Genomic DNA, 20,320 nt, shown 5'->3' with positions numbered 1-20,320 from the left:
TACTCTTATACATATATATAAATATTATTAACTTATAATATTATAAAGTATAAGGGTTGAATTTTAACTTTTAAAATTCTAAGGTCTAGTTTGGAATTAAAGTATACATGGGGGGTAACTTTACAAATTCCAAAACTTGAGGACAAGTTTTGAAACCTTTCAAAACTCTTGGCTTTTTCATAACTTATGAGTTTAATTAAGGTTTAATGAAAAAAAAATCAAGTTCCATAACTTGAGGACAAGTTATGGAAGACATTAAATCATTTAATGATGACATTAAAAATAGAGACTTCTATTTTCATAATCTATGAGACTTAATGACACTTTAAAAAGAAAAACTCTGCACTTTCCATAACTTGAGGACAAGTTATGGAGTTCATAAAAACCATTAAGATCAAATATTCCAATTAACACAATAATCAAATAATTTTTCTATGATCTAGATTAAACTCATAAGTAAAGATAATTCACATCAACAATTTTCAAGAAATTAGATAATCATATAAACTAATACAAATCTTGAAACTTTGAAAATTATCCTTTGAAGACTCTTGGACTTCATAACCTAAAGAGTTAATAAATGAGACATTTCACATCCATAACTTATGGAAGTTTCAAAACTCTTAAGATCATAGCTTTAAAAAAAACTTTTGAGTTCCAAAATTTTATGACAAAATTTGTAACTCCTTAAAACCACTTAGATCAAACTTTTAAAACAAATAAAATAATCATATCATTTTATCTTTTAATAAATTGACCTAATTCAACTCTTGTAGTAAAGTGACTCAAATTTTACAAATAATTAGTTTTTCATAAAATCAAGTAATTATCATAAAATTTGACAAACTTCATGTTTTTTTCTTTTTCTTCCATCAACTTGAAAAAAAAACACATTTGCATCAAATATAGTAGAAAACAACCCATGGCTCTGATACAACTGTTGGGTTTTGAGTATTCTAACAGTCCTAAGTGTACATACAACCCTAAATACCTTGGATCTATGTTTTCACTAATTATACATGCAAATGGTTTCCAAGGCATTAAACATATAACTAGCATGCATTTGACATAAACCATATAATATACTAGTTAGGGAAACATACCTTTTATATGGCTTGAAGTCTTGATGTATTTGGCCTTAAGAGCTTAGCACCAATAGTATGAAATGCCTCAAATGGAATCACAACACACCTAGGACAAAGGTGGTTCTTGAGAGAGAATTCCATGCACCAAAACACCTCCATATTTCTCTAAGAAAAGAAGTGGTGATTTTGGCTACGGAGTAACCTATTTATATGTAGGATTTCAAGGGTCATGGGTATAACCCATAATCCATACCCATGGGTTTTATGATCCATGGGTCATGTGGCCCAACTCTTTATGTATCCATAAATAAACTTGGTCCAACATGGGTCATAAGCCCAACACATATAAATATAACTAATTATCATAATTAGTTCCCAGAGATTTAATTAGTCTCTTTTGATCACTAAATTAATTCCAAATTAATTCTTGATCGATACTAATTAAAACATATGATTTCATATTAATATATTATAACTTATAATATATTAATAAACCATAAATAACCTTCTCTCAAAAGTCCTTCCTAACAAATTGTCCTGATGATATGCAACCCAAATGGACCATGCTACTCTCGGATCAAGTACATACCAATAATAGTTATGGGCTTAGAAATCTAATCCAACAGTTTACATGGCTCAGCCAGAGGGGTTTGTGGATCTGAAGCATCCGAATAGAGTGTGTAAGCTTGAGAAGTCCATTTATGGACTTAAGCAAGCATCTCGCAGATGGAATCTTTGCTTCGATGAGAAAGTCAAAGAGTTTGGATTTGTACGAAGCGAAGATGAGTCTTGTGTATATGTCAAAGCCAGTGGGAGTATAGTAAGCTTCCTCGTTCTATATGTCGATGACATATTACTCATAGGAAACAACATCCCGACTTTGTAGGAGGTTAAGTCCTGGCTCGGGAAGTGCTTCGCTATGAAGGACCTCGGAGAGGCTTCTTACATTTTCGGAATAAGGATAGTAAGAGAAAGAAGTAAGAAACTAATTGGACTTAGTCAGAACACTTAGTTGGAGAAGGTACTAAAACGTTTTAGTATGGAAAACTCACAGAAGGGAGAATTACCGATACAAAATAATGCCAAGTTGAGTCAGACTCAAAGTCCGAGTACCGAAGCTGAGATAGTAGAAATGAGCCGAGTACCATACGCTTCTGCAGTTGGCTCAATCATGTACGCTATGACTTGTACTCGCCCTGATGTAGCCTTCGCTTTGAGCATGGTTAGCAGATAGCAAGGGAATCCTGGCAGAGCACATTGGATTGCGGTGAAGAATATCCTTAAGTACCTTCGGAGGACGAAGGAATGGTTTTTAGTCCTCGGAGGGAGTGATGACTTGAAGGTGCGAGGGTATAGTGACGTCAGCTTTCAAACCGACAGGGACAACTACCGTTCGTAGTCGGGCTGGGTCTTTACCCTAAATGGAGGATCAGTGACATGGAAAAGTTCCAAGCAGGAAACCGTAGCTGATTCAACGTGCGAATCAGAGTACATTGCAGCGAGCGAAGTGTCGAAGGAGGCAATATGGCTAAAGAACTTCATCGGTGATCTTGCAGTTGTACCTGCCATAAAGGAGCCCATGGAGATTTTCTGTGATAACGAAGGAGCGGTTGCCTTGACCAAGGAACCGAGGGATCATGGTAGATCACAACATATCGACAGAAAATATCACTTCATTAGACATCGTGTAGAAGAAGGACAACTTGTAGTGAAGAGGATATCATCAGAAGATAACCCAGCAGATCCGCTTACGAAGGGACTGAGTAGGGTCAAGCACTTGCAGCATGCTAGGAGTATTGGGCTGAAGGATGATATTAGCATAGATTAGATAGTATTAGAAATGTGTAATAGATAAATGTAATTAACATTTGATGATTAAATAAAGGAGTTTTATTTATGAGTAATGTTACTATCTTATGTTAATTGTTTAGCTATTGTTTCACTTTGTATGTTTTGACTTCCAGAATAATTGAGTTTATTAGGAATAATCGAATTGTTCAAATTGTCCACAATCGTTCATATGTTGGAAGTAGATATGGATGAAGATTGTCATGAATCGGTGCGTAGATTGTCTAAATGGTATTAGACATAGCAAAGGATTGTTGCGACATTCATGAGTGCTTATGAGCTGGTTTTGAGCATTGGAACAAACCCGCGCTTGTTGGAATCACCTTATGGAATATGATATAAAAGGGTGATCGCAAGACGATAATATCATATAGTCTTAAAACCTAGATAATGCGAATTCGCTAATTGATTGTACATTGAGAATGAAAAAACGCATTGGTAACTCAATGTTATAAAACACATTGTTGTGTATAGTTGATTATTGAATAAGTAAATGCATATAAGTCGAAGTTTATCTATAACTTTTATCTAAGAAGGTAGAAGCGATATCTCGGCCGCTCGATGATTTGATTTGACTTATGTGCCGGGCCCGGTCAGAACTGAATTGATGTGTTCGATTAAGTTCTATGTCAAATAAATCAGAGATCGAGAAACCTAAATGCTTGACTAACCATTCCATAGGATTGTCACCATGATATCTAACAGAGGACTGTACGATCCCTTATCTAAAGGACAAGATTGATTAGATCAGAGTTTGACAGTGTCTTTGAGAGCTACGATTGCAAGCCGAATTGTATTTGTGCATATAGTTACTAGACTTATCCAAGTGGGAGACAGTTGGAATATTGTCTAAGGCTGCAACTATATTAGGCAAGTATTTGACCCGGTTGTGCATGGTCCTTTTGGGTTGCCTTCACCATAGCAACTTGATAGGATGATTTATTAAGAGAGAGTAAATATTATTAGTATATTATGAGAATAATATAAAGAATAATATATTTTTATTTGATTAATATAAGTCATAGAATTAATTGGATTTAATTTGGTGACTTAAAGAGATTAATTAAATAAGAGGGTATAAGTTGTCAATTGTTTGATAGTTAAACTTTAGACTGTAAATCCATATAGATATGGATTGGACGGATTCTAGGAGCTAAAGGATAGCTCAAATCGTCCATTGCTTATCTAAGGAAAGGATTTGGATAGCCTTAAGAGAAGATTATCCAATTAGGGTTTAGGTTGTAACCCTTAAGGAGTCTACAAGTACAAATAGACCCTATGGCTAAGGGAAATCGACACTTCATCTAAAGTAAGAGAACCCTGGTCGATTTCCTCCTCTCTCCTCTCTCCCAAATCATCCTCCTTTCTAGTTGGTGTTTGTGAGCCATTAGAGGAGTGACAATTGTGACTCTAGAAGCTCCAAGACAACAAGATCAACAAGGAATTCAAAGGTATGATTCTAGATCTGTTTCAATATTGTTATTACACCTAAATAGTCATTAGAAGTCTTGGATTTAAAGCATGTTTAATTAGAAAGCCTAGATCCAAGCATTAGGGTTTTGCATGCGCACATAGGAAAGTTCTTATGGCTAAAACCCAACAAATACAAGCAAGGTATAAATGTTTTCGAAACTTAAAACTGATGTAATTCAATAAATATCTGGCAAACTTTTAGATATCTTTACCCCTTTTGTATCATGCGGAGCATAAGGGATGTTTTTCTGAATATAACTACGTAGATTTCAATTACAGTTTAAGAAACAATCAAAACAATCAAATTATTATGGGAATAATTTGGGATCTTCATTTCTTGTTTTACGAGTACAGATTTCATGCAAAGTTAATAGATAAACTATGTCTGATTCAATTTATCTCTGTTTAATTTAGAGTATCAAGCCAGATAATTTCTTTATATTCAATTGTTTTTATTGTATTATGTTTCAAAACGATTACGATGTTTGATAATGACCGAGTACACTGTGAATAATTTAATACTAACTTATGAGATTTGTCTTCATTAAACCCTTCGGGTTATCAGTAAATCCTCCCCGGAAGTATAACCAGAGTCTCCTGGAGGGGGAGCGTGGAATTTGTGAATAGATCTATTCGGGACTGACAATCCCACACCTTAACTGCTAGCTACAGTTAGGCGGGCACGCCTGGGGTGACAAATTCTGGATATCGTCCGATGCCTGAAGAACGTCAAGGAGGTCTCGTGTCATATTAGCATGGTTATCCGAATCACAATACGTATTAATATAAATTTTGTTCATGGATTTTATATCTTCCTTTAATCTATAGTTTTATATATTAAAACTCCCTACTGTTGTACTGGATGGTAGTCTAGTTTTTTTTTTTCAATATATAGTTTTACGTATTAAACTATCTACTATTGTACCGAAAGGAATTCAGAAGTTTAACTAAACTGTCTTTATAAGAAAACATGGGATTTTCTTGGATAGCAACTTTTCAGAAAACCAAAGGAAACATGATCTTTTTACATAAACAAACAGCTTATGAACTCACCAGCTTTATGCTGATTTTTAAACTGCTTGTATTCTCAGGTTCTCCTTAGACAGGTATCCCGCATTCTTTTGCAGAAGACGGAGCATATAGAAGACTCATCTTAGCTTTTTATTCATATGATATATACGTACAGAACTTGTATCACTTTACTTTCAAACAAATGTACTGATCCTATGTAATGTATTGTTTTGTGTTTACTATGCTTACTATGTACATTGGTTGTGATATTACATGACGTCCTTCGCCCGAGAACATTTCCGCCATCGGTTTCGGGGTGTGATAGATTTGTATCAGAGCCCATGTTTATAGTGAACTAGTATACCGAAGTTTACATTGTATAAGACTATAAACACTAAGGGGCCGAAGTGCTCTGAACTAAAAGTATACTTTAAAATATAATTATTTTTCAAAAATTTACAAGTATACCTGATCGCCGTAACCCGTAACCCCGAGTAGAACAAAACATAAGTAAATGGGTGTTGTACACTGCGGTTAAACCTGAAGAGTTATGTAGTCGTGTCTAGGGTCAATATAGCCTGATCAACTATATTCATTCGAGACACGGCCAACATGTGCTTGGGAGTGACTATGGTATACAACATGCCTAAAACTTACCCAATACCCAAACAACAAGCCGTCGTCACAGCGAAACATAAAATACTATGGGAGTATTTTAGCCAAAGCCGAGTACGTTGTAGAAATTCATTCCGAGTATTGCTACTCGTTCCTTCTTTAGCGATAGTGTAACGACCAAAATTTCAAAACAATTAAAACTTTTCAAAACCCACTCATTTTAATAACGTTGTTACAAAAAGGTTTTCAATACATTATTTAACAGAGTATTTTTCCCAGGTTCAAATCATAAAACACCAACGCGGGGAACGGTACGATCACGCCTTTGCCTTGCCACAGACTCCTGAGAACCTGAAAACATAAAACCACAACTGTAAGCCCGAAAGCTTAGTGAGATACCCCCAAAATACCAACCACATATACGCCCTTCCAGGCCAAGACCTTCCGGTCCAAAACATATTGCCTTCCGGCCCATAACACATCGCCTTCCGGCCCATAACATAACAGCATACATAACATAACAGAACATAGAACAACCTTACATATCGGGTCAAATCCCCAGACCAAACAACTGTGCACATAACATATAATCATTCAACAGATCACAGTCAGCGAATCGATCAACAGATCACATAACATATCATTACCCTAACCAAGATACCAGACTAACCGGTCACTAGCATAACATCACCATAAGAATCAGTCAACATACTAATTACACACATACGCCTTTCCAGGCCATGACCTTCCGGTCCACATCGCATTGCCTTCCGGCCCACAACATGTAATGCCTTCCGGCCCACAACATATAATGCCTTCCGGCGCATAACGTAATGCCTTCCGGCCCATATTCCGCAATATCATAACAACAAACACTACTCGGATTTCCATTCGATAAAGGGGTCGGCCTTGGTGCCGTAGACCCTATAGATATAGTGAGGATAACTCACCTCGAAACTGCCGACTGAACAGATAACTCAAGCTGCTCCGATCACTGATACGATCTCCACCTCTGGACAGCCACCAATGCACTGAACTCAAACAATAATCAACAATTACCAAAATACCCCTGGAAACCACTGGTCAACCCTTGGTCAAAGACAAGGTCAAAGTCAACCCCTGACTGACCCTACTCGTCGAGTCAACCCGATGACTCGCCGAGTTCCAATACTCAGAACTTCACTCAATCCGCGACCTAACTCACTGAGTCACCCCGAGACTCGCCGAGTCCCACAACTTCAGAGTCCTCTCGCACACAACTCACCGAGTCATCCCTTGACTCACCGGTTCTCGACTCAACCAGAGAATGTCGGAACTCTTTGACAAGACTCGCCGAGTCCAAGAACAGACTCGCCGAGTCTATGGCTATCTTCAACCTACTCGCCGAGTTGTTCATACAACTCGCCGAGTTCCAGGCCATCTGCATCCAACTCGCCGAGTTGTTCTTCCAACTCGCCGAGTCCCAGCTCATCTTCAAACAACTCGTCGAGTACACTCATGTGACTCGCTGAGTACCACTGGTCTGAATCCATACAGAAGCACTCCAAGCCATGCAATTGATCCAAAACACAGATCTAGCTTCCTACAACCCCTTTATCACGTAAAGTGGCAAACTTTACGTGAATCCAACGAGATCTAGGCTATTTGCACAATGGTTTAGGGTTTGGGACATGAAAGCTTCACTAAACACTCCAACACAGGAACTTTCATGCTCTCTGATTCTTCTCTATTCCAGATCTGAGGTAGCAACCTCAGATCTAACCTCTAGACTTCCAATTCCACCCATAGACAAGTTCCCACAAACCCCAAAATGAAGAAATAACATAACAATAGCCCAAGAACGAGATATTACCTCCAATGGTCGCCCAATCTGCAATGCAATTCGATTCCAAGCAAAGCCCCTTGCTCCAAGCCTTCAATCTCTCAAAATTCCTTCAATAATTACTTCTCCAAGCTCCAAACCACTCAACAATGGTGCTTCTCTGTGATTTAGGGTTTTCTGGGGCTCAAGGGGTGATAAAGAGGCTGGGAGGAAAACATAATGTTCTTTATATAGGGCTCAACCCCGGGAATTAGGGTTTTCTCCACTCAGCGCCTACTCGCCGAGTCCTCCTTACCGACTCGCCGAGTCGGCTACTTAACACGCGACCCAGTCGCGACTCTACTCGCCGAGTCCATCCATGGACTCGCCGAGTCACTCTTCCACAACTTACTCTTTTAGCCCTTCAACTCTACTCTTGATATTTCGGGATGTTACAATTCTCCCCCACTTATATTAGGCTTCGCCCTCGAAGCCTACAACAACTAAACTCCAAGGATACTCCCATAATGCTCCACCTGGCCTTAACCGGACCAAGTCCCTCCAGGCATACTTATCGAAACTCAAACACACTTTCCCCTCCTTCACGGTGTCCTGACCACCGTCTCGAACCGGGCATCGACTGTACCCCTGATTATCATTCTTAATAACCGAGAATTACCCAAGATGCAACTCTACTCTAAATCTCAACAATCACTCGACCTATAAGGGTTAGAAAACCAAGGACCATCGGATCCCCGATCCGAATCCCACTCTATCCATTCCGGAACGACTGAGAGACCCATTCTCAATCTCAGAGCAACTCTCACGAGTTCTCCCCTTGCAACCACATACACATGCTGAACTAGCTCTAACACCCTCAGGTTGGGAAAACCTGATACACTGATAATACCCTCAAACATCCCCCAGGATGAACCACTAATATACAACCCATACCCTGATCAGAATCACACTAAGAGTTCAAGACTCTCTCTCTCTCTCCCTGCATCCCTTCCGAGCCTCTTGGCTCTACACTTGCGGATTTCCCTCCGCGACCTCAGCAGACATTCCAAACCAGATGAGCTTCTAATCCACTGCCGCAAACACGCTGCTCAATAACCATACTCGAATTGCTCTAATCATAACTCTGCTCTGCCGCTTTCACTTCTGTGAACTTGCACTCCCTCTCGGAGTTACACGCCTCTTACCTCTTTCTCTTCCTTTACCAAGGTATCCACCCGGTCACAATGTCACTCCGACAAATGCCACGGCGCTCACCCGACGCTACACCACCCTTAGTATGACCGCTAACCATCCAACACACTTACCCTGACTCTCCTCGTAGGGACTCTCAAGCCCATGCACTACCTCACTTAAACAAGATCACTACCCGGGGCCAGACCTTCCAATGCAATCACACTGCAACATACACAATACGAAATCTCAACTGATCCAACAATACCAACAGAGTCTCCAGCATTACTGGACCGACTCACATACACATATTAGCCACTCGAGACTATATCTCTGTGGGTCCGTACACCCAAACTCTGTGAACCCTCAGGTTCTAACTCTAGGAACCTTCCGGTTCCAACTCTATAAACATGCACAGCATAAATCCCATAGAATTAATGCAGTACAACACATCACGTACATAAAGCATACAGATACTCTGATCACATAACCCCGGTTACCCACTCAAACTTGATCCCGGCCTGCTTCCAGGCCTCCACAATCAAATGCCCTACGTCTGTATCCCGCCCCGCATGCCTGACACTCGTTCCTATCAGCCTATACTCAGGGCTGATAGAACACTGCTGAATCCCAACAGCTAAACACCCTCAGATACTCATCGATCTCCCGGAGAATTCTCCAATTCTCCCCCACTTAAAGCACTGACTAACAACCACCGGTCGCCATTAACGACCTTCCAGAACAACCCCGCACAAAGAGAACACTTACACACTGACTGCTTCCCACAAGCATAAGCAACCCTCAACAAAACACATCTCCTCACTGATCAATATGCTCACCGAGAATCCAATCTCCAATTATCCCTTCCATGAATGTAGATACTACCCGACATTCAACCCAATGCCTCATCTCCGCTAATAACCCTCACGAACGATAATCAAAGAAATCCCCAAAACAATAACCCATAACCAAACCACAACCCGCAAAATGACGAATACCGCATCGAAAACCGCACATAGATACCAGCACAAAACACCAAACTATAACCATACCAAACCTTCAGGGAACAACGGATACCAAAACGAAAACCCGAAACACAAACCCATAATCATGCCAAGCCCTCAAGAAACAACGGATACCAAAAAGAAAACTCTCCAGCGGGACTAACAGATAAATGATACTCCATAATAATCATAATTCCACAAGGCGACAAGAAAGAAACATACCCGCAGCTGCACCCGGCACTGCTCTGACCTCCTCCGCTGCAAGCTGAAAAGCACGACTCTAAGCCCTTAGGGGCTCCGCTCCATCCTGACCTCCAACTGAAATCCTCAAAGTGGCTGGTGCTGGAGCCTGCACCGGTCCTGCAGAAAGTTGTGGACAGTTGACCCTCAAATGTCCAACCTGACGACAATGATAACAAATCCTCAAATCCCGAATCGGCATTGACTGCCGAAAATCCCGCGCATAGTGCCCCTCTTTCCGCACTTGCGGCATGCACCACCAGACCAACAAACTCCAGCGTGACCCCTCCCACACTTCCCATAAGTGTGGCCGCTCCGATCCCCCACTCTAACATCAACGGTCCTGGACCGTTTCGGCGCCGGCTGCGACTGCATCGGAGCCTGCCTCAGCTCACGCAACTGCAACTCAACCTCTAACTCACGCTGTATGGCGGCCTCTTGCAACTCCAACAAGATTTCACACCTCTGCGCGGACACGAACTGTCTGATATCCTCCTGGAGCGTGCTCAGATATCGGGACATCTGAGCCTGCTCCGAAGCGAGCTCAGGGCAAAACATCGCCCTCTCAGTGAACATCCTGGTGATCTCAGTCACCGACTCCGAATCCTGCTTCAGCTCGAGAAACTCCTGAGCCAATCTCTCCCTCTCATCCTGCGGAACATAGCGAGTGATGAACATCTCTCGGAACTGATCCCATGATACCGCAGCCCTCTGCTCATCTGAATATAACCCCGTGGTCAATCTCCACCAATCCTTCGCCCCGAGCCTCAACAGGTCCAGAGCACACCTCACCCTCTGATCAGCAGGGCATAAACACGTGAAGAAACACCCCTCCACGTCCGATAACCACCTCATAGCAACAATCGGGTCCTGAACTCTATCGAAGGTGGGGGGCTCCGTATTATCGAAGTCCCGATACTGAAAATCCCTATCAGCTCCTCCCCCTGCCGTTGCTATAGCCACTGTAGCCGTCGCGGCAGCCGTCTCCGCGAGAGTCGCATAGCGCTCATCAAAATACTCAACCATGGCAGTCTTGATCGACCCAAACAGTTCCGGCAACTCAGCCCGGAACAATGAAGCAACCTCATCATGCAGGATCTCGCGAATCCTCGCATCCAACTCGCTCGTGCTCATCTGATCGATAACCTCAGACGGCACCGATCCACCCGGAACTCTCTCTCTAGCTCCCGATCCTGATCCGGATCCAGTCTCATCATGCCTCGGAATCTCCATACTGAAAAACACCATACCAAATCTCAGACACTTCCCACAATCCTGGGATCCAACTCTCGCAACCCAACCCTAGAGATCATGGTTTCCCTGATACGCGTATGGGTCCTGTGCTTTCAGTAGTACGTGCCCATACTACCTTCCACACCTACCCATATTTGTATGAAGTACTACCATAATACCCTAGAGAAACATGCATAACAACTATCCACCCTCATCACTAGAGGAACACTGAGAATCTCCCATAAGGGACCCTAGGCTACAGGCATCACAAATCAGGCAACATTATAATGAAATCCTGAAGATCCCTAGCCTAACTCTAGCATGCTGTTCTATCAAAGCTCCATAAAACAAGTGTCATGAATGGTAAATTTGGGGTTATTTACTGGCTCCGGCTGATCGTACCTCCGCGTCCCCCTTTTACTTAATTTGAAAACCATTTTAATTTCTCTTTTAAAACCTTCCTCGATTTGAGACTGGAGTTACACGAGTGTTCCTCCAATTCACTCAAACCAAGGATCTGATACCAACTTGTAACGACCAAAATTTCAAAACAATTAAAACTTTTCAAAAACCACTCATTTTAATAACGTTGTTACAAAAAGGTTTTCAATACATTATTTAACAGAGTATTTTTCCTAGGTTCAAATCATAAAAAACCAACGCGGGGAACGGTACGATCACGCCTTTGCCTTGCCACAGACTCCTGAGAACCTGAAAACATAAAACCACAACTATAAGCCCGAAAGCTTAGTGAGATACCCCCAAAATACCAACCACATATACGCCCTTCCAGGCCAAGACCTTCCGGTCCAAAACATATTGCCTTCCGGCCCATAACACATCGCCTTCCGGCCCATAACATAACAGCATACATAACATAACAGAACATAGAACAACCTTACATATCGGGTCAAATCCCCAGACCAAACAACTGTGCACATAACATATAATCATTCAACAAATCACAGTCAGCGAATCGATCAACAGATCACATAACATATCATTACCCTAACCAAGATACCGGACTAACCGGTCACTAGCATAACATCACCATAAGAATCAGTCAACATACTAATTACACACATACGCCTTTCCAGGCCATGACCTTCCGTTCCACATCGCAATGCCTTCCGGCCCACAACATGTAATGCCTTCCGGCCCACAACATATAATGCCTTCCGGCCCATATTCCGCAATATCATAACAACAAACACTACTCGGATTTCCATTCGATAAAGGGGTCGGCCTTGGTGCCGTAGACCCTATAGATATAGTGAGGATAACTCACCTCGAAACTGCCGACTGAACAGATAACTCAAGCTGCTCCGATCACTGATACGATCTCCACCTCTGGACAGCCACCAATGCACTGAACTCAAACAATAATCAACAATTACCAAAATACCCCTGGAAACCACTGGTCAACCCTTGGTCAATGACAAGGTCAAAGTCAACCCCTGACTGACCCTACTCGCCGAGTCAACCCGATGACTCGCCGAGTTCCCATACTCAGAACTTCACTCAATCCGCGACCTAACTCACTGAGTCACCCCGAGACTCGCCGAGTCCCACAACTTCAGAGTCCTCTCGCACACAACTCACCGAGTCATCCCTTGACTCACCGGTTCTCGACTCAACCAGAGAATATCGGAACTCTTTGACAAGACTCGCCGAGTCCAAGAACAGACTCGCCGAGTCTATGGCTATCTTCAACCTACTCGCCGAGTTGTTCATACAACTCACCGAGTTCCAGGCCATCTTCATCCAACTCGCCGAGTTGTTCTTCCAACTCGCCGAGTCCCAGCTCATCTTCAAACAACTCGTCGAGTACACTCATGTGACTCGCCGAGTACCACTGGTCTGAATCCATACAAAAGCACTCCAAGCCATGCAATTGATCCAAAACACCGATCTAGCTTCCTACAACCCCTGTATCACGTAAAATGGCAAACTTTACGTGAATCCAACGAGATCTAGGCTATTTGCACAACGGTTTAGGGTTTGGGACATGAAAGCTTCACTAAACACTCCAACACAGGAACTTTCATGCTCTCTGATTCTTCTCTATTCCAGATCTGAGGTAGCAACCTCAGATCTAACCTCTAGACTTCCAATTCCTCCCATAGACAAGTTCCCACAAACCCCAAAATGAAGAAATAACATAACAATAGCCCAAGAACGAGATATTACCTCCAATGGACGCCCAATCTGCAATGCAATTCGATTCCAAGCAAAGCCCCTTGCTCCAAGCCTTCAATCTCTCAAAATTCCTTCAATAATTACTTCTCCAAGCTCCAAACCACTCAACAATGGTGCTTCTCTGTGATTTAGGGTTTTCTGGGGCTCAAGGGGTGATAAAGAGGCTGGGAGGAAAACATAATGTTCTTTATATAGGGCTCAACCCCGGGAATTAGGGTTTTCTCCACTCAGCGCCTACTCGCCGAGTCCGCCTTACCGACTCGCCGAGTCGGCTACTTAACACGCGACCCAGTCGCGACTCTACTCGCCGAGTCACTCTTCCACAACTTACTCTTTTAGCCCTTTAACTCTACTCTTGATATTTCGGGATGTTACAATTCTCCCCCACTTATATTAGGCTTCGCCCTCGAAGCCTACAGCAACTAAACTCCAAGGATACTCCCATAATGCTCCACCTGGCCTTAACCGGACCAGGTCCCTCCAGGCATACTTATCGAAACTCGAACACACTTTCCCCTCCTTCACGGTGTCCTGACCACCGTCTCGAACCGGGCATCGACTGTACCCCTGATTATCATTCTCAATAACCGAGAATTACCCAAGATGCAACTCTACTCTAAATCTCAACAATCACTCGACCTATAAGGGTTAGAAAACCAAGGACCATCGGATCCCCGATCCGAATCCCACTCTATCCATTCCGGAACAACTGAGAGACCCATTCTCAATCTCAGAGCAACTCTCACGAGTTCTCCCCTTGCAACCACATACACATGCTGAACTAGCTCTAACACCCTCAGGTTGGGAAAACCTGATACACTGATAATACCCTCAAACATCCCCCAGGATGAACCACTAATATACAACCCATACCCTGATCAGAATCACACTAAGAGTTCAAGACTCTCTCTCTCTCTCTCTCCCTGCATCCCTTCCGAGCCTCTTGGCTCTACACTTGCGGATTTCCCTCCGCGACCTCAACAGACATTCCAAACCAGATGAGCTTCTAATCCACTGCCGCAAACACGCTGCTCAATAACCATACTCGAATTGCTCTAATCATAACTCTGCTCTGCCGCTTTCACTTCTGTGAACTTGCACTCCCTCTCGGAGTTACACGCCTCTTACCTCTTTCTCTTCCTTTACCAAGGTATCCACCCGGTCACAATGTCACTCCGACAAATGCCACGGCGCTCACCCGACGCTACAGCACCCTTAGTGTGACCGCTAACCATCCAACACACTTACCCTGACTCTCCTCGCAGGGACTCTCAAGCCCATGCACTACCTCACTTAAACAAGATCATTACCCGGGGCCAGACCTTCCAATGCAATCACACTGCAACATACACAATACGAAATCTCAACTGATCCAACAATACCAACAGAGTCTCCAGCATGACTGGACCGAATCACATACACATATTAGCCACTCGAGACTATAACTCTGTGGGTCCGTACACCCAAACTCTGTGAACCCTCAGGTTCTAACTCTAGGAACCTTCCGGTTCCAACTCTATAAACATGCACAGCATAAATCCCATAGAATTAATGCAGTACAACACATCACGTACATAAAGCATACAGATACTCTGATCACATAACCCCGGTTACCCACTCAAATTTGATCCCGGCCTGCTTCCAGGCCTCCACAATCAAATGCCCTACGTCTGTATCCCGCCCCACATGCCCGACACTCGTTCCTATCAGCCTATACTCAGGGCTGACAGAACACTGCTGAATCCCAACAGCTAAACACCCTCAGATACTCATCGATCTCCCGGAGAATTCTCCAATTCTCCCCCACTTAAAGCACTGACTAACAAACACCGGTCGCCATTAACGACCTTCTAGAACAACCCCGCACAAAGAGAACACTTACACACTGACTGCTTCCCACAAGCATAAGAAACCCTCAACAAAACACATCTCCTCACTGATCAATATGCTCACCGAGAATCCAATCTCCAATTATCCCTTCCATGAATGTAGATACTACCCGACATTCAACCCAATGCCGCATCTCCACTAATAACCCTCACGAACGATAATCAAAGAAATCCCCAAAACAATAACACATAACCAAACCACAACCCGCAAAATGACGAATACCGCATCGAAAACCGCACAAAGATACCAGCACAAAACACCAAACTATAACCATACCAAACCTTCAGGGAACAACGGATACCAAAACGAAAACCCGAAACACAAACCCATAATCATGCCAAGCCCTCAAGAAACAACGGATACCAAAAAGAAAACTCTCCAACGGGACTAACAGATAAATGATACTCCATAATAATCATAATTCCACAAGGCGACAAGAAAGAAACATACCCGCAGCTGCACCCGGCGCTGCTCTGACCTCCTCCGCTGCAAGCTGAAAAGCACGACTCTAAGCCCTTAGGGGCTCCGCTCCATCCTGACCTCCAACTGAAATCCTCAAAGTGGCCGGTGCTGGAGCCTGCACCGGTCCTACAGAAAGCTGTGGACAGTTGACCCTCAAATGTCCAACCTGACGACAATGATAACAAATCCTCAAATCCCGAATCGGCATTGACTGCCGAAAATCCCGCGCATAGTGCCCCTCTTTCCACACTTGCGGCATGCACCACCAGACCAACAAACTCCGGCGTGACCCCTCCCACACTTCCCACAAGTGTGGCCGCTCCGATCCCCCACTCTAACATCAACGGTCCTGGACCGTTTCGGCGCCGGCTGCGACTGCATCGGAGCCTGCCTCAGCTCACGCAACTGCAACTCAACCTCTTACTCACGCTGCATGGCGGCCTCCTGCAACTCCAACAAGATCTCACACCTCTGCGCGGACACGAACTGTCTGATATCCTCCTGGAGCGTGCTCAGATATCGGGACATCTGAGCCTGCTCCGAAGCGAGCTCAGGGCAAAACATCGCCCTCTCAGTGAACATCCTGGTGATCTCAGTCACCGACTCCGAATCCTGCTTCAGCTCGAGAAACTCCTGAGCCAATCTCTCCCTCTCATCCTGCGGAACATAGCGAGTGATGAACATCTCTCGGAACTGATCCCATGATACCGCAGCCCTCTGCTCATCTGAATATAACCCCGTGGTCAATCTCCACCAATCCTTCGCCCCGAGCCTCAACAGGTCCAGAGCACACCTCACCCTCTGATCAGTAGGGCATAAACACGTGAAGAAACACCCCTCCACGTCCGATAACCACCTCATAGCAACAATCGGGTCCTGAACTCTATCGAAGGTGGGGGGCTCCGTATTATCGAAGTCCCGATACTGAAAATCCCTATCAGCTCCTCCCCCTGCCGTTGCTACAGCCACTGTAGCCGTCGCCGCAGCCGTCTCCGCGAGAGTTGCATAGCGCTCATCAAAATACTCATCCATGGCAGTCTTGATCGACCCAAACAGTTCCGGCAACTCAGCCCGGAACAATGCAGCAACCTCATCATGCAGGATCTCGCGAATCCTCGCATCCAACTCGCTCGTGCTCATCTGATCGATAACCTCATACGGCACCGATCCACCCGGAACTCTCTCTCTAGCTCCCGATCCTGATCCGGATCCAGTCTCATCATGCCTCGGAATCTCCATACTGAAAAACACCATACCAAATCTCAGACACTTCCCACAATCCTGGGATCCAACTCTCGCAACCCAACCCTAGAGATCATGGTTTCCCTGATACGCGTATGGGTCCTGTGCTTTCAGTAGTACGGGCCTATACTACCTTCCACACCTACCCATATTTGTATGAAGTACTACCATAATACCCTAGAGAAACATGCATAACAACTATCCACCCTCACCACTAGAGGAACACTGAGAATCTCCCATAAGGGACCCTAGGCTACAGGCATCACAAATCAGGCAACATTATCATGAAATCCTGAAGATCCCTAGCCTAACTCTAGCATGCTGTTCCATCAAAGCTCCATAAAACAAGAGTCATGAATGGTAAATTTTGGGTTATTTACTGGCTCCGGCTGATCGTACCTCCGCATCCCCCTTTTACTTAATTTGAAAACCATTTTAATTTCTCTTTTAAAACCTTCCTCGATTTGAGACTGGAGTTACACGAGTGTTCCTCCAATTTGACTCAAACCAAGGCTCTGATACCAACTTGTAACGACCAAAATTTCAAAACAATTAAAACTTTTCAAAAACCACTCATTTTAATAACGTTGTTACAAAAAGGTTTTCAATACATTATTTAACAGAGTATTTTTCCTAGGTTCAAATCATAAAAAACCAACGCGGGGAACGGTACGATCACGCCTTTGCCTTGCCACAGACTCCTGAGAACCTGAAAACATAAAACCACAACTGTAAGCCCGAAAGCTTAGTGAGATACCCCCAAAATACCAACCACATATACGCCCTTCCAGGCCAAGACCTTCCGGTCCAAAACATATTGCCTTCCGGCCCATAACACATCGCCTTCCGGCCCATAACATAACAGCATACATAACATAACAGAACATAGAACAACCTTACATATCGGGTCAAATCCCCAGACCAAACAACTGTGCACATAACATATAATCATTCAACAAATCACAGTCAGCGAATCGATCAACAGATCACATAACATATCATTACCCTAACCAAGATACCGGACTAACCGGTCACTAGCATAACATCACCATAAGAATCAGTCAACATACTAATTACACACATACGCCTTTCCAGGCCATGACCTTCCGTTCCACATCGCAATGCCTTCCGGCCCACAACATGTAATGCCTTCCGGCCCACAACATATAATGCCTTCCGGCCCATATTCCGCAATATCATAACAACAAACACTACTCGGATTTCCATTCGATAAAGGGGTCGGCCTTGGTGTCGTAGACCCTATAGATATAGTGAGGATAACTCACCTCGAAACTGCCGACTGAACAGATAACTCAAGCTGCTCCGATCACTGATACGATCTCCACCTCTGGACAGCCACCAATGCACTGAACTCAAACAATAATCAACAATTACCAAAATACCCCTGGAAACCACTGGTCAACCCTTGGTCAAAGACAAGGTCAAAGTCAACCCCTGACTGACCCTACTCGCCGAGTCAACCCGATGACTCGCCGAGTTCCCATACTCAGAACTTCACTTAATCCGCGACCTAACTCACTGAGTCACCCCGAGACTCGCCGAGTCCCACAACTTCAGAGTCCTCTCGCACACAACTCACCGAGTCATCCCTTGACTCACCGGTTCTCGACTCAACCAGAGAATATCGGAACTCTTTGACAAGACTCGCCGAGTCCAAGAACAGACTCGCCGAGTCTATGGCTATCTTCAACCTACTCGCCGAGTTGTTCTTCCAACTCGCCGAGTCCCAGCTCATCTTCAAACAACTCGTCGAGTACACTCATGTGACTCGCCGAGTACCACTGGTCTGAATCCATACAGAAGCACTCCAAGCCATGCAATTGATCCAAAACACAGATCTAGCTTCCTACAACCCCTTTATCACGTAAAGTGGCAAACTTTACGTGAATCTAACGAGATCTAGGCTATTTGCACAATGGTTTAGGGTTTGGGACATGAAAGCTTCACTAAACACTCCAACACAGGAACTTTCATGCTCTCTGATTCTTCTCTATTCCAGATCTGAGGTAGCAACCTCAGATCTAACCTCTAGACTTCCAATTCCACCCATAGACAAGTTCCCACAAACCCCAAAATGAAGAAATAACATAACAATAGCCCAAGAACGAGATATTACCTCCAATGGATGCCCAATCTGCAATGCAATTCGATTCCAAGCAAAGCCCCTTGCTCCAAGCCTTCAATCTCTCAAAATTCCTTCAATAATTACTTCTCCAAGCTCCAAACCACTCAACAATGGTGCTTCTCTGTGATTTAGGGTTTTCTGGGGCTCAAGGGGTGATAAAGAGGTTGGGAGGAAAACATAATGTTCTTTATATAGGGCTCAACCCCGGGAATTAGGGTTTTCTCCACTCAGCGCCTACTCGCCGAGTCCTCCTTACCGACTCGCCGAGTCGGCTACTTAACACGCGACCCAGTCGCGACTCTACTCGCCGAGTCCATCCATGGACTCGCCGAGTCACTCTTCCACAACTTACTCTTTTAGCCCTTCAACTCTACTCTTGATATTTCGGGATGTTACAGATAGTTTATCTGCTTTGATAACTCTTTCCTGCTTATCGCTTATAGAACCCTATATTTATCATAATGAGATATCTCCTGTTCCATATCTCTTGATTCACTTCAGAGGACTTACCATCCTCTTTTTCCTAATCATTTTAGATCAAAATGTCTCCAAAGAAAGGACCCAACTCTAGGAACAACAACCCTCCACCACCGTATCCTTCTCAATTTGACCCTGTCCTATTTCAGGCAGCTGTTACCGCCGCAGTGACGACTGTAATGGCACTCTTGAACCCCGACAGGTCCAGTGGACCAGGAATTAATACCTATACCCAAAACCATGAAGACGATCAAGAGCACCAGAATGAGCGTAATGAGAGTAAGAAGGTTTTCTGGAAAAAGCGAAAGGGTCAGAGTTCACAAGAACCCTCCAAGAAGCACAAAGCGATGGTAGTTCAAGTTGCTACTATTCCGGTCGCTGCTCCTACAGTTCAAGCACCTAC

This window comes from Lactuca sativa, chromosome 4 (assembly GCF_002870075.4).
Source record: "Lactuca sativa cultivar Salinas chromosome 4, Lsat_Salinas_v11, whole genome shotgun sequence".
NCBI classification, from domain to species: domain Eukaryota; kingdom Viridiplantae; phylum Streptophyta; class Magnoliopsida; order Asterales; family Asteraceae; genus Lactuca; species Lactuca sativa.
The sequence above is the reverse complement of the archived record's forward strand: the minus strand, read 5'-3'. Positions refer to the sequence as shown.